This window comes from Pleurodeles waltl, chromosome 4_2 (assembly GCF_031143425.1).
Source record: "Pleurodeles waltl isolate 20211129_DDA chromosome 4_2, aPleWal1.hap1.20221129, whole genome shotgun sequence".
Taxonomy (NCBI): Eukaryota; Metazoa; Chordata; class Amphibia; order Caudata; family Salamandridae; genus Pleurodeles; species Pleurodeles waltl.
Window position 1 is genome coordinate 416,093,056 of NC_090443.1, and position 16,412 is coordinate 416,109,467.

The following is a 16,412-nucleotide window of genomic DNA, read 5'->3' on the forward strand; positions in this document are numbered from 1 at the left end:
GTAACAGAACCTGGTCACAGCCCGACCAGTCACCCCATCTTGGATTCCCCTAGGTCTCTAGTTTTCAAAAATGCACAGGTTTGGTAGGTTTCCCTAGGTGCCGGCTGAGCTAGAGGCCAAAATCTACAGGTAGGCACTTTGCAAAAAACAGCTCTGCCTTCTTTAAAAAAATGGGATGGGTCCACGTTGTGTTTTGGGGCGTTTTTTGTCGCGGCTGCTAGGCCTACCCACACAAGTGAGGTATCATTTTTATCGGGAGACTTGGGGGAACGCTGGGTGGAAGGAAATTTGTGGCTCCTCTCAGATTCCAGAACTTTCTGTCACCGAAATGTGAGGAAAATGCATTTTCAAAGCCAAAAATTGAGGTTTGCAAAGGATTCTGGGTAACAGAACCTGGCCAGAGCCCCACAAGTCACCCCATCTTGGATTCCCCTAGGTCTCTAGTTTTAAAAAATGCACAGGTTTGGTAGGTTTCCCTAGGTGCCGGCTGAGCTAGAGGCCAAAATCTACAGGTAGACACTTTGCAAAAAACAGCTCTGTTTTCTTTCAAAAAATGGGATGTGTCCACGTTGTGTTTTGGGGTGTCTCCTTTCGCGGCCACTAGGCCTACCCACACAAGTGAGGTATCATTTTTATCGGGAGACTTGGGGGAACGCTGGGTGGAAGGAAATTTGTGGCTCCTCTCAGATTCCAGAACTTTCTGTCACCGAAATGTGAGGAAAATTGTTTTTTTTAGCCAAAATTTGAGGTTTGCAAAGGATTCTGGGTAACAGAACCTGGTCACAGCCCGACCAGTCACCCCATCTTGGATTCCCCTAGGTCTCTAGTTTTCAAAAATGCACAGGTTTGGTAGGTTTCCCTAGGTGCCGGCTGAGCTAGAGGCCAAAATCTACAGGTAGGCACTTTGCAAAAAACAGCTCTGCCTTCTTTAAAAAAATGGGATGGGTCCACGTTGTGTTTTGGGGCGTTTTTTGTCGCGGCCGCTAGGCCTACCCACACAAGTGAGGTATCATTTTTATCGGGAGACTTGGGGGAACGCTGGGTGGAAGGAAATTTGTGGCTCCTCTCAGATTCCAGAACTTTCTGTCACCGAAATGTGATGAAAATGCATTTTCAAAGCCAAAAATTGAGGTTTGCAAAGGATTCTGGGTAACAGAACCTGGCCAGAGCCCCACAAGTCACCCCATCTTGGATTCCCCTAGGCCTCTAGTTTTCAAAAATACACAGGTTTGGTAGGTTTCCCTAGGTGCCGGCTGAGCTAGAGACCACAATCTACAGGTAGGCACTTTGCAAAAAACAGCTCTGTTTTCTTTCAAAAAATGGGATGTGTCCACGTTGTGTTTTGGGGTGTCTCTTGTCGCGGCCGCTAGGCCTACCCACACAAGTGAGGTATCATTTATATCGGGAGACTTGGGGGAACGCTGGGTGGAAGGAAATTTGTGGCTCCTCTCAGATTCCAGAACTTTCTGCCACCGAAATGTGAGGAAAATGCATTTTTTAAGCCAAAAATTGAGGTTTGCAAAGGATTCTGGGTAACAGAACCTAGTCAGAGCCCCACAAGTCACCCCATCTTGGATTCCCCTAGGTCTCTAGTTTAAAAAAAAAATGCACAGGTTTGGTAGGTTTCCCTAGGTGCCGGCTGAGCTGGAGACCAAAATCTACAGGTAGGCACTTTGCAAAAAACAGCTCTGTTTTCTTTCAAAAAATGGGATGTGTCCACGTTGTGTTTTTGGGTGTCTCTAGTCGCGGCCGCTAGGCCTACCCACACAAGTGAGGTATCATTTTTATCAGGAGACTTGGGGGAACGGTGGGTGGAAGGAAATTTGTGGCTCCTCTCAGATTCCAGAACTTTCTGTCACCGAAATGTGAGGAAAATTGTTTTTTTTAGCCAAAATTTGAGGTTTGCAAAGGATTCTGGGTAACAGAACCTGGTCAGAGCCCCACAAGTCACCCCATCTTGGATTCCCCTAGGTCTCTAGTTTAACAAGAAAATTCACAGGTTTGGTAGGTTTCCCTAGGTGCCGGCTGAGCTAGAGACCAAAATCTACAGGTAGGCACTTTGCAAAAAACAGCTCTGTTTTCTTTCAAAAAATGGGATGTGTCCACGTTGTGTTTTTGGGTGTCTTCTGTCGCGGCCGCTAGGCCTACCCACACAAGTGAGGTATTATTTTTATCGGGAGACTTGGGGGAACGCTGGGTGGAAGGAAATTTGTGGCTCCTCTCGGATTCCAGAACTTTCTGTCACCGAAATGTGAGGAAAATGCATTTTTTAAGCCAAAATTGAGGTTTGCAAAGGATTCTGGGTAACAGAACCTGGTCAGAGCCCCACAAGTCACCCCATCTTGGATTCCCCTAGGTCTCTAGTTTAAAAAAAAAATGCACAGGTTTGGTAGGTTTCCCTAGGTGCCGGCTGAGCTAGAGACCAAAATCTACAGGTAGGCACTTTCAAAAAACAGCTCTGTTTTCTTTAAAAAATGGGATGTGTCCAGGTTGTGTTTTGGGGTGTCTGTTGTCGCGGCCGCTAGGCCTACCCACACAAGTGAGGTATCATTTTTATCGGGAGACTTGGGGGAACGCTGGGTGGAAGGAAATTTGTGGCTCCTCTCAGATTCCAGAACTTTCTGTCACCGAAATGTGAGGAAAATGCATTTTTTAAGCCAAAAATTGAGGTTTGCAAAGGATTCTGGGTAACAGAACCTGGTCAGAGCCCCACAAGTCACCCCATCTTGGATTCCCCTAGGTCTCTAGTTTAAAAAGAAAATGCACAGGTTTGGTAGGTTTCCCTAGGTGCCGGCTGAGCTAGAGACCAAAATCTACAGGTAGGCACTTTGCAAAAAACAGCTCTGTTTTCTTTTAAAAAATGGGATGTGTCCACGTTGTGTTTTTGGGTGACTTTTGTCGCGGCCGCTAGGCCTACCCACACAAGTGAGGTATCATTTTTATCAGAAGACTTGGGGGAACGGTGGGTGGAAGGAAATTTGTGGCTCCTCTCAGATTCCAGAACTTTCTGTCACCGAAATGTGAGGAAAATGCGTTTTTTTAGCCAAAATTTGAGGTTTGCAAAGGATTCTGGGTAACAGAACCTGGTCAGAGCCCCACAAGTCACACCATCTTGGATTCCCCTAGGTCTCTAGTTTTCATAAATGCATAGGTTTGGTAGGTTTCCCTAGGTGCCGGCTGAGCTAGAGGTCAAAATCTACAGGTAGGCACTTTGCAAAAAACAGCTCTGTTTTCTTTTAAAAAATGGGATGTGTCCAAGTTGTGTTTTGGGGTGTCTCCTTTCGCGGCCACTAGGCCTACCCACACAAGTGAGGTATCCTTTTTATCGGGACACTTGGGGGAACGCTGGGTGGAAGGAAATTTGTGGCTCCTCTCAGATTCCAGAACTTTCTGTCACCGAAATGTGAGGAAAATTGTTTTTTTAGCCAAAATTTGAGGTTTGCAAAGGATTCTGGGTAACAGAACCTGGTCACAGCCCCACAAGTCACCCCATCTTGGATTCCCCTAGGTCTCTAGTTTTAAAAAATGCACAGGTTTGGTAGGATTCCCTAGGTGCTGGCTGAGCTAGAGGCCAAAATCTACAGGTAGACACTTTGCAAAAAACAGCTCTGTTTTCTTTCAAAAAATGGGATGTGTCCACGTTGTGTTTTGGGGTGTCTGCTGTCGCGGCCGCTAGGCCTACCCACACAAGAGAGATATAATTTTTATCGGGAGACTTGGGGGAACGCTGGGTGGAAGGAAATTTGTGGCTCCTCTCAGATTCCAGAACTTTCTGTCACCGAAATGTGAGGAAAATGCGTTTTTTTAGCCACAATTTGAGGTTTGCAAAGGATTCTGGGTAACAGCACCTGGTCAGAGCCCCACAAGTCACCCCATCTTGGATTCCCCTAGGTCTCTAGTTGTCAAAAATGCACAGGTTTGGTAGGTTTCCCTAGGTGCCGGCTGAGCTAGAGGCCAAAATCTACAGGTAGGCACTTTGCAGAAAACAGTTCTGTTTTCTTTCAAAAAATGTGATGTGTCCACGTTGTGTTTTGGGGTGTGTCCTGTCGCGGCCGCTAGGCCTACCCACACAAGTGAGGTATCATTTTTATCGGGAGACTTGGGGGAACGCTGGGTGGAAGGAAATTTGTGGCTCCTCTCAGATTCCAGAACTTTCTGTCACCGAAATGTGAGGAAAATGCATTTTTTAAGCCAAAAATTGAGGTTTGCAAAGGATTCTGGGTAACAGAACCTGGTCAGAGCCCCGCAAGTCACCCCATCTTGGATTCCCCTAGGTCTCTAGTTTAAAAAAAAAATGCACAGGTTTGGTAGGTTTCCCTAGGTGCCGGCTGAGCTAGAGACCAAAATCTACAGGTAGGCACTTTGCAAAAAACAGCTCTGTTTTCTTTAAAAAAATGGGATGTGTCCATGTTGTGTTTTGGGGTGTCTCTTGTCGCGGCCGCTAGGCCTACCCACACAAGTGAGGTATCATTTTTATCGGGAGACTTGGGGGAACGCTGGGTGGAAGGAAATTTGTGGCTCCTCTCAGAATCCAGAACTTTCTGTCACCGAAATGTGAGGAAAATGCATTTTTTAAGCCAAAAATTGAGGTTTGCAAAGGATTCTGGGTAACAGAACCTGGTCAGAGCCCCACAAGTCACCCCATCTTGGATTCCCCTAGGTCTCTAGTTTAAAAAGAAAATGCACAGGTTTGGTAGGTTTCCCTAGGTGCCGGCTGAGCTGGAGGCCAAAATCTACAGGTAGGCACTTTGCAAAAAACAGCTCTGCTTTCTTTAAAAAAATGGGATGTGTCCACGTTGTGTTTTGGGGCGTCTTTTGTCGCGGCCGCTAGGCCTACCCACACAAGTGAGGTATCATTTTTATCGGGAGACTTGGGGGAACGCTGGGTGGAAGGAAATTTGTGGCTCCTCTCAGATTCCAGAACTTTCTGTCACCGAAATGTGAGGAAAATGCATTTTTAAAGCCAAAAATTGAGGTTTGCAAAGGATTCTGGGTAACAGAACCTGGCCAGAGCCCCACAAGTCACCCCATCTTGGATTCCCCTAGGTCTCTAGTTTTAAAAAATACACAGGTTTGGTAGGTTTCCCTAGGTGCCGGCTGAGCTAGAGACCAAAATCTACAGGTAGGCACTTTGCAAAAAACAGCTCTGTTTTCTTTCAAAAAATGGGATGTGTCCACCTTGTGTTTTGGGGTGCTTGTTGTCGCGGCCGCTAGGCCTACCCACACAAGTGAGGTATCATTTATATCGGGAGACTTGGGGGAACTCTGGGTGGAAGGAAATTTGGGGCTCCTCTCAGATTCCAGAACTTTCTGTCACCGAAATGTGAGGAAAATGCATTTTTTAAGCCAAAAATTGAGGTTTGCAAAGGATTCTGGGTAACAGAACCTGGTCAGAGCCCCACAAGTCACCCCATCTTGGATTCCCCTAGGTCTCTAGTTTTAAAAAAAAAATGCACAGGTTTGGTAGGTTTCCCTAGGTGCCGGCTGAGCTGGAGACCAAAATCTACAGGTAGGCACTTTGCAAAAAACAGCTCTGTTTTCTTTCTAAAAATGGGAAGTGTCCACGTTGTGTTCTTGGGTGTGTCTAGTCGCGGCCGCTAGGCCTACCCACACAAGTGAGGTATCATTTTTATCAGGAGACTTGGGGGAACGGTGGGTGGAAGGAAATTTGTGGCTCCTCTCAGATTCCAGAACTTTCTGTCACCGAAATGTGAGGAAAATTGTTTTTTTTAGCCAAAATTTGAGGTTTGCAAAGGATTCTGGGTAACAGAACCTGGTCACAGCCCCAAAAGTCACCCCATCTTGGATTCCTCTAGGTCTCTAGTTTTAAAAAATGCACAGGTTTGGTAGGTTTCCCTAGGTGCCGGCTGAGCTAGATGCCAAAATCTACAGGTAGGCACTTTGCAAAAAACAGCTCTGCTTTCTTTAAAAAAATGGGATGTGTCCACGTTGTGTTTCGGGGCGTCTTTTGTCGCGGCCGCTAGGCCTACCCACACAAGTGAGGTATCATTTTTATCGGGAGACTTGGGGGAACGCTGGGTGGAAGGACGTTTGTGGCTCCTCTCAGATTCCAGAACTTTCTGTCACCGAAATGTGAGGAAAATGCATTTTTTAAGCCAAAATTGAGGTTTGCAAAGGATTCTGGGTAACAGAACCTGGTCAGAGCCCCACAAGTCACCCCATCTTGGATTCCCCTAGGTCTCTAGTTTAAAAAAAAAATGCACAGGTTTGGTAGGTTTCCCTAGGTGCCGGCTGAGCTAGAGACCAAAATCTACAGGTAGGCACTTTGCAAAAAACAGCTCTGTTTTCTTTAAAAAAATGGGATGTGTCCATGTTGTGTTTTGGGGTGTATCTTGTCGCGGCCGCTAGGCCTACCCACACAAGTGAGGTATCATTTTTATCGGGAGACTTGGGGGAACGCTGGGTGGAAGGAAATTTCTTGGCTCCTCTCAGATTCCAGAACTTTCTGTCACCAAAATGTGAGGAAAATGCGTTTTTTTAGCCAAAATTTGAGGTTTGCAAAGGATTCTGGGTAACAGAACCTGGTCAGAGCCCCACAAGTCACACCATCTTGGATTCCCCTAGGTCTCTAGTTTTCATAAATGCACAGGTTTGGTAGGTTTCCCTAGGTGCCGGCTGAGCTAGAGGTCAAAATCTACAGGTAGGCACTTTGCAAAAAACAGCTCTGTTTCTTTTAAAAAATGGGATGTGTCCAAGTTGTGTTTTGGGGTGTCTCCTTTCGCGGCCACTAGGCCTACCCACACAAGTGAGGTATCATTTTTATCGGGACACTTGGAGGAACGCTGGGTGGAAGGAAATTTGTGGCTCCTCTCAGATTCCAGAACTTTCTGTCACCGAAATGTGAGGAAAATTGTTTTTTTAGCCAAAATTTGAGGTTTGCAAAGGATTCTGGGTAACAGAACCCGGTCACAGCCCCACAAGTCACCCCATCTTGGATTCCCCTAGGTCTCTAGTTTTAAAAAATGCACAGGTTTGGTAGGATTCCCTAGGTGCTGGCTGAGCTAGAGGCCAAAATCTACAGGTAGACACTTTGCAAAAAACAGCTCTGTTTTCTTTCAAAAAATGGGATGTGTCCACGTTGTGTTTTGGGGTGTCTGCTGTCGCGGCCGCTAGGCCTACCCACACAAGTGAGATATAATTTTTATCGGGAGACTTGGGGGAACGCTGGGTGGAAGGAAATTTGTTGCTCCTCTCAGATTCCAGAACTTTCTGTCACCGAAATGTGAGGAAAATGCGTTTTTTTAGCCACAATTTGAGGTTTGCAAAGGATTCTGGGTAACAGCACCTGGTCAGAGCCCCACAAGTCACCCCATCTTGGATTCCCCTAGGTCTCTAGTTGTCAAAAATGCAAAGGTTTGGTAGGTTTCCCTAGGTGCCGGCTGAGCTAGAGGCCAAAATCTACAGGTAGGCACTTTGCAGAAAACAGTTCTGTTTTCTTTCAAAAAATGTGATGTGTCCACGTTGTGTGTTGGGGTGCGACCTGTCGCGGCCGCTAGGCCTACCCACACAAGTGAGGTATCATTTTTATCGGGAGACTTGGGGGAACGCTGGGTGGAAGGAAATTTGTGGCTCCTCTCAGATTCCAGAACTTTCTGTCACCGAAATGTGAGGAAAATGCATTTTTTAAGCCAAAAATTGAGGTTTGCAAAGGATTCTGGGTAACAGAACCTGGTCAGAGCCCCACAAGTCACCCCATCTTGGATTCCCCTAGGTCTCTAGTTTTAAAAAATGCACAGGTTTGGTAGGTTTCCCTAGGTGCCGGCTGAGCTAGAGGCCAAAATCTACAGGTAGGCACTTTGCAAAAAACAGCTCTGCTTTCTTTAAAAAAATGGGAAGTGTCCACGTTGTGTTTTGGGGCGTCTTTTGTCGCGGCCGCTAGGCCTACCCACACAAGTGAGGTATCATTTTTATCGGGAGACTTGGGGGAACGCTGGGTGGAAGGAAATTTGTGGCTCCTCTCAGATTCCAGAACTTTCTGTCACCGAAATGTGAGGAAAATGCATTTTTTAAGCCAAAATTGAGGTTTGCAAAGGATTCTGGGTAACAGAACCTGGTCAGAGCCCCGCAAGTCACCCCATCTTGGATTCCCCTAGCTCTCTAGTTTAAAAAAAAAATGCACAGGTTTGGTAGGTTTCCCTAGGTGCCGGCTGAGCTAGAGACCAAAATCTACAGGTAGGCACTTTGCAAAAAACAGCTCTGTTTTCTTTAAAAAAATGGGATGTGTCCATGTTGTGTTTTGGGGTGTCTCTTGTCGCGGCCGCTAGGCCTACCCACACAAGTGAGGTATCATTTTTATCGGGAGACTTGGGGGAACGCTGGGTGGAAGGAAATTTGTGGCTCCTCTCAGATTCCAGAACTTTCTGTCACCGAAATGTGAGGAAAATGCATTTTTTAAGCCAAAAATTGAGCTTTGCAAAGGATTCTGGGTAACAGAACCTGGTCAGAGCCCCACAAGTCACCCCATCTTGGATTCCCCTAGGTCTCTAGTTTAAAAAGAAAATGCACAGGTTTGGTAGGTTTCCCTAGGTGCCGGCTGAGCTAGAGACCAAAATCTACAGGTAGGCACTTTGCAAAAAACAGCTCTGTTTTCTTTAAAAAAATGGGATGTGTCCACGTTGTGTTTTTGGGTGTGTTTTGTCGCGGCCGCTAGGCCTACCCACACAAGTGAGGTATCATTTTTATCAGAAGACTTGGGGGAACGGTGGGTGGAAGGAAATTTGTGGCTCCTCTCAGATTCCAGAACTTTCTGTCACCAAAATGTGAGGAAAATGCGTTTTTTTAGCCAAAATATGAGGTTTGCAAAGGATTCTGGGTAACAGAACCTGGTCAGAGCCCCACAAGTCACACCATCTTGGATTCCCCTAGGTCTCTAGTTTTCATAAATGCACAGGTTTGGTAGGTTTCCCTAGGTGCCGGCTGAGCTAGAGGTCAAAATCTACAGGTAGGCACTTTGCAAAAAACAGCTCTGTTTTCTTTTAAAAAATGGGATGTGTCCAAGTTGTGTTTTGGGGTGTCTCCTTTCGCGGCCACTAGGCCTACCCACACAAGTGAGGTATCATTTTTATCGGGACACTTGGGGGAACGCTGGGTGGAAGGAAATTTGTGGATCCTCTCAGATTCCAGAACTTTCTGTCACCGAAATGTGAGGAAAATTATTTTTTTAGCCAAAATTTGAGGTTTGCAAAGGATTCTGGGTAACAGAACCTGGTCACAGCCCCACAAGTCACCCCATCTTGGATTCCCCTAGGTCTCTAGTTTTAAAAAATGCACAGGTTTGGTAGGATTCCCTAGGTGCTGGCTGAGCTAGAGGCCAAAATCTACAGGTAGACACTTTGCAAAAAACAGCTTTGTTTTCTTTCAAAAAATGGGATGTGTCCACGTTGTGTTTTGGGGTGTGTCCTGTCGCGGCCGCTAGGCCTACCCACACAAGTGAGATATAATTTTTATCGGGAGACTTGGGGGAACGCTGGGTGGAAGGAAATTTGTGGCTCCTCTCAGATTCCAGAACTTTCTGTCACCGAAATGTGAGGAAAATGCGTTTTTTTAGCCACAATTTGAGGTTTGCAAAGGATTCTGGGTAACAGCACCTGGTCAGAGCCCCACAAGTCACCCCATCTTGGATTCCCCTAGGTCTCTAGTTGTCAAAAATGCACAGGTTTGGTAGGTTTCCCTAGGTGCCGGCTGAGCTAGAGGCCAAAATCTACAGGTAGGCACTTTGCAGAAAACAGTTCTGTTTTCTTTCAAAAAATGTGATGTGTCCACGTTGTGTTTTGGGGTGTGTCCTGTCGCGGCCGCTAGGCCTACCCACACAAGTGAGGTATCATTTTTATCGGGAGACTTGGGGGAACGCTGGGTGGAAGGAAATTTGTGGCTCCTCTCAGATTCCAGAACTTTCTGTCACCGAAATGTGAGGAAAATGCATTTTTTAAGCCAAAAATTGAGGTTTGCAAAGGATTCTGGGTAACAGAACCTGGTCAGAGCCCCACAAGTCACCCCATCTTGGATTCCCCTAGGTCTCTAGTTTTAAAAAATGCACAGGTTTGGTAGGTTTCCCTAGGTGCCGGCTGAGCTAGAGGCCAAAATCTACAGGTAGACACTTTGCAAAAAACAGCTCTGTTTTCTTTCAAAAAATGGGATGTGTCCACGTTGTGTTTTGGGGTGTCTCCTTTCGCGGCCACTAGGCCTACCCACACAAGTGAGGTATCATTTTTATCGGGAGACTTGGGGGAACGCTGGGTGGAAGGAAATTTGTGGCTCCTCTCAGATTCCAGAACTTTCTGTCACCGAAATGTGAGGAAAATTGTTTTTTTTAGCCAAAATTTGAGGTTTGCAAAGGATTCTGGGTAACAGAACCTGGTCACAGCCCGACCAGTCACCCCATCTTGGATTCCCCTAGGTCTCTAGTTTTCAAAAATGCACAGGTTTGGTAGGTTTCCCTAGGTGCCGGCTGAGCTAGAGGCCAAAATCTACAGGTAGGTACTTTGCAAAAAACAGCTCTGCCTTCTTTAAAAAAATGGGATGGGTCCACGTTGTGTTTTGGGGCGTTTTTTGTCGCGGCCGCTAGGCCTACCCACACAAGTGAGGTATCATTTTTATCGGGAGACTTGGGGGAACGCTGGGTGGAAGGAAATTTGTGGCTCCTCTCAGATTCCAGAACTTTCTGTCACCGAAATGTGAGGAAAATGCATTTTCAAAGCCAAAAATTGAGGTTTGCAAAGGATTCTGGGTAACAGAACCTGGCCAGAGCCCCACAAGTCACCCCATCTTGGATTCCCCTAGGTCTCTAGTTTTCAAAAATACACAGGTTTGGTAGGTTTCCCTAGGTGCCGGCTGAGCTAGAGACCAAAATCTACAGGTAGGCACTTTGCAAAAAACAGCTCTGTTTTCTTTTAAAAAATGGGATGTGTCCACGTTGTGTTTTGGGGTGTCTCTTGTCGCGGCCGCTAGGCCTACCCACACAAGTGAGGTATCATTTATATCGGGAGACTTGGGGGAACGCTGGGTGGAAGGAAATTTGTGGCTCCTCTCAGATTCCAGAACTTTCTGTCACCGAAATGTGAGGAAAATGCATTTTTTAAGCCAAAAATTGAGGTTTGCAAAGGATTCTGGGTAACAGAACCTAGTCAGAGCCCCACAAGTCACCCCATCTTGGATTCCCCTAGGTCTCTAGTTTAAAAAAAAAATGCACAGGTTTGGTAGGTTTCCCTAGGTGCCGGCTGAGCTGGAGACCAAAATCTACAGGTAGGCACTTTGCAAAAAACAGCTCTGTTTTCTTTCAAAAAATGGGATGTGTCCACGTTGTGTTTTTGGGTGTCTGTAGTCGCGGCCGCTAGGCCTACCCACACAAGTGAGGTATCATTTTTATCAGGAGACTTGGGGGAACGGTGGGTGGAAGGAAATTTGTGGCTCCTCTCAGATTCCAGAACTTTCTGTCACCGAAATGTGAGGAAAATGCGTTTTTTTAGCCAAAATTTGAGGTTTGCAAAGGATTCTGGGTAACAGAACCTGGTCAGAGCCCCACAAGTCACCCCATCTTGGATTCCCCTAGGTCTCTAGTTTAACAAGAAAATTCACAGGTTTGGTAGGTTTCCCTAGGTGCCGGCTGAGCTAGAGACCAAAATCTACAGGTAGGCACTTTGCAAAAAACAGCTCTGTTTTCTTTCAAAAAATGGGATGTGTCCACGTTGTGTTTTTGGGTGTCTTCTGTCGCGGCCGCTAGGCCTACCCACACAAGTGAGGTATTATTTTTATCGGGAGACTTGGGGGAACGCTGGGTGGAAGGAAATTTGTGGCTCCTCTCGGATTCCAGAACTTTCTGTCACCGAAATGTGAGGAAAATGCATTTTTTAAGCCAAAATTGAGGTTTGCAAAGGATTCTGGGTAACAGCACCTGATCAGAGCCCCACAAGTCACCCCATCTTGGATTCCCCTAGGTCTCTAGTTGTAAAAAATGCACAGGTTTGGTAGGTTTCCCTAGGTGCCGGCTGAGCTAGAGGCCACAATCTACAGGTAGGCACTTTGCAGAAAACAGTTCTGTTTTCTTTAAAAAAATGTGATGTGTCCACGTTGTGTTTTGGGGTGTGCACTGTCGCGGCCGCTAGGCCTACCCACACAAGTGAGGTATCATTTCTATCGGGAGACTTGGGGGAACGCTGGGTGGAAGGAAATTTGTGGCTCCTCTCAGATTCCAGAACTTTCTGTCACCAAAATGTGAGGAAAATGCGTTTCTTTAGCCAAAAATTGAGGTTTGCAAAGGATTCTGGGTAACAGAACCTAGTCAGAGCCCCACAAGTCACCCCATCTTGGATTCCCCTAGGTCCCTAGTTTTAAAAAATGCACAGGTTTGGCAGGTTTCCCTAGGTGCCGGCTGAGCTAGAGGCCAAAATCTACAGGTAGGCACTTTGCAAAAAACAGCTCTGCTTTCTTTTAAAAAATGGGATGTGTCCACGTTGTGTTTTGGGGCGTTTCTTGTAGCGGCCGCTAGGCCTGGCCACACAAGTGAGGTATCATTTTTATCTGGAGACTTGGGGGAACGCTGGGTGGAAGGAAATTTGTGGCTCCTCTCAGATTCCAGAACTTTCTGTCACCGAAATGTGAGGAAAATGCATTTTTTAAGCCAAAAATTGAGGTTTGCAAAGGATTCTGGGTAACAGAACCTGGTCAGAGCCCCACAAGTCACCCCATCTTGGATTCCCCTAGGTCTCTAGTTTTAAAAAAAAATGCACAGGTTTGGTAGGTTTCCCTAGGTGCCGGCTGAGCTAGAGACCAGAAATCTACAGGTAGGCACTTTGCAAAAAACAGCTCTGTTTTCTTTCAAAAAATGGGATGTGTCCACGTTGTGTTTTGGGGTGTCTCCTGTCGCGGCCACTAGGCCTACCCATACAAGTGAGGTATCATTTTTATCGGGAGACTTGGGGGAACGCTGGGTGGAAGGAAATTTGTGGCTCCTCTCAGATTCCAGAACTTTCTGTCACCGAAATGTGAGGAAAATTGTTTTTTTAGCCAAAATTGGAGGTTTGCAAAGGATTCTGGGTAACAGAACCTGGTCACAGCCCCACAAGTCACCCCATCTTGGATTCCCCTAGGTCTCTAGTTGTCAAAAATGCACAGGTTTGGTAGGTTTCCCTAGGTGCCGGCTGAGCTAGAGGCCAAAATCTACAGGTAGGCACTTTGCAGAAAACAGTTCTGTTTTCTTTCAAAAAATGTGATGTGTCCACGTTGTGTTTTGGTGCGTCTCCAGTCGCGGCCGCTAGGCCTACCCACACAAGTGAGGTATCATTTTTATCGGGAGACTTGGGGGAACGCTGGGTGGAAGGAAATTTGTGGCTCCCCTCAGATTCCAGAACTTTCTGTCACCAAAATGTGAGGAAAATGCGTTTCTTTAGCCACAAATTGAGGTTTGCAAAGGATTCTGGGTAACAGAACCTGGTCAGAGCCCCACAAGTCACCCCATCTTGGATTCCCCTAGGTCCCTAGTTTTCAAAAATGCACAGGTTTGGCAGGTTTCCCTAGGTGCCGGCTGAGCTAGAGGCCAAAATCTACAGGTAGGCACTTTGCAAAAAACAGCTCTGCTTTCTTTAAAAAAATGGGATGTGTCCACGTTGTGTTTTGGGGTGTCTCCTTTCGCGGCCACTAGGCCTACCCACACAAGTGAGGTATCATTTTTATCAGGAGACTTGGGGGCACGGTGGGTGGAAGGAAATTTGTGGCTCCTCTCAGATTCCAGAACTTTCTGTCACCAAAATGTGAGGAAAATGCGTTTTTTTAGCCAAAATTTGAGGTTTGCAAAGGATTCTGGGTAACAGAACCTGGTCAGAGCCCCACAAGTCACCCCATCTTGGATTCCCCTGGGTCTCTAGTTTTAAAAAATGCACAGGTTTGGTAGGTTTCCCTAGGTGCCGGCTGAGCTAGAGATCAAAATCTACAGGTAGGCACTTTGCAAAAAACAGCTCTGTTTTCTTTAAAAAAATGGGATGTGTCCAAGTTGTGTTTTGGGGTGTCTCCTTTCGCGGCCACTAGGCTTAGCCACACAAGTGAGGTATCATTTTTATCGGGAGACTTGGGGGAACGCTGGGTGGAAGGAAATTTGTGGCTCCTCTCAGATTCCAGAACTTTCTGTCACCGAAATGTGAGGAAAATTGTTTTTTTAGCCAAAATTGGAGGTTTGCAAAGGATTCTGGGTAACAGAACCTGGTCACAGCCCCACAAGTCACCCCATCTTGGATTCCCCTAGTTCTCTAGTTGTCAAAAATGCACAGGTTTGGTAGGTTTCCCTAGGTGCCGGCTGAGCTAGAGGCCAAAATCTACAGGTAGGCACTTTGCAGAAAACAGTTCTGTTTTCTTTCAAAAAATGTGATGTGTCCACGTTGTGTTTTGGTGCGTCTCGTGTCGCGGCCGCTAGGCCTACCCACACAAGTGAGGTATCATTTTTATCGGGAGACTTGGGGGAACGCTGGGTGGAAGGAAATTTGTGGCTCCCCTCAGATTCCAGAACTTTCTGTCACCAAAATGTGAGGAAAATGCGTTTCTTTAGCCAAAAATTGAGGTTTGCAAAGGATTCTGGGTAACAGAACCTGGTCAGAGCCCCACAAGTCACCCCATCTTGGATTCCCCTAGGTCCCTAGTTTTAAAAAATGCACAGGTTTGGCAGGTTTCCCTAGGTGCCGGCTGAGCTAGAGGCCAAAATCTACAGGTAGGCACTTTGCAAAAAACAGCTCTGCTTTCTTTTAAAAAATGGGATGTGTCCACGTTGTGTTTTGGGGTGTCTCTTGTAGCGGCCGCTAGGCCTCGCCACACAAGTGAGGTATCATTTTTATCTTGAGACTTGGGGGAACGCTGGGTGGAAGCAAATTTGTGGCTCCTCTCAGATTCCAGAACTTTCTGTCACCGAAATGTGAAGAAAATGCATTTTTTAAGCCAAAAATTGAGGTTTGCAAAGGATTCTGGGTAACAGAACCTGGTCAGAGCCCCACAAGTCACCCCATCTTGGATTCCCCTAGGTCTCTAGTTTTAAAAAAAAATGCACAGGTTTGGTAGGTTTCCCTAGGTGCCGGCTGAGCTAGAGACCAAAATCTACAGGTAGGCACTTTGCAAAAAACAGCTCTGTTTTCTTTCAAAAAATGGGATGTGTCCACGTTGTGTTTTGGGGTGTCTCCTGTCGCGGCCACTAGGCCTACCCATACAAGTGAGGTATCATTTTTATCGGGAGACTTGGGGGAACGCTGGGTGGAAGGAAATTTGTGGCTCCTCTCAGATTCCAGAACTTTCTGTCACCGAAATGTGAGGAAAATTGTTTTTTTTAGCCAAAATTTGAGGTTTGCAAAGGATTCTGGGTAACAGAACCTGGTCACAGCCCCACAAGTCACCCCATCTTGGATTCCCCTAGGTCTCTAGTTTTAAAAAATGCACAGGTTTGGTAGGTTTCCCTAGGTGCCGGCTGAGCTAGAGGCCAAAATCTACAGGTAGACACTTTGCAAAAAACAGCTCTGTTTTCTTTCAAAAAATGGGATGTGTCCACGTTGTGTTTTGGGGTGTCTCCTTTGGCGGCCACTAGGCCTACCCACACAAGTGAGGTATCATTTTTATTGGGAGACTTGGGGGAACGCTGGGTGGAAGGAAATTTGTGGCTCCTCTCAGATTCCAGAACTTTCTGTCACCGAAATGTGAGGAAAATTGTTTTTTTTAGCCAAAATTTGAGGTTTGCAAAGGATTCTGGGTAACAGAACCTGGTCACAGCCCGACCAGTCACCCCATCTTGGATTCCCCTAGGTCTCTAGTTTTCAAAAATGCACAGGTTTGGTAGGTTTCCCTAGGTGCCGGCTGAGCTAGAGGCCAAAATCTACAGGTAGGCACTTTGCAAAAAACAGCTCTGCCTTCTTTAAAAAAATGGGATGGGTCCACGTTGTGTTTTGGGGCGTTTTTTGTCGCGGCCGCTAGGCCTACCCACACAAGTGAGGTATCATTTTTATCGGGAGACTTGGGGGAACCGCTGGGTGGAAGGAAATGTGTGGCTCCTCTCAGATTCCAGAACTTTCTGTCACCGAAATGTGAGGAAAATGCATTTTCAAAGCCAAAAATTGAGGTTTGCAAAGGATTCTGGGTAACAGAACCTGGCCAGAGCCCCACAAGTCACCCCATCTTGGATTCCCCTAGGTCTCTAGTTTTCAAAAATACACAGGTTTGGTAGGTTTCCCTAGGTGCCGGCTGAGCTAGAGACCAAAATCTACAGGTAGGCACTTTGCAAAAAACAGCTCTGTTTTCTTTCAAAAAATGGGATGTGTCCACGTTGTGTTTTTGGGTGTCTTCTGTCGCGGCCGCTAGGCCTACCCACACAAGTGAGGTATTATTTTTATCCGGAGACTTGGGGGAACGCTGGGTGGAAGGAAATTTGA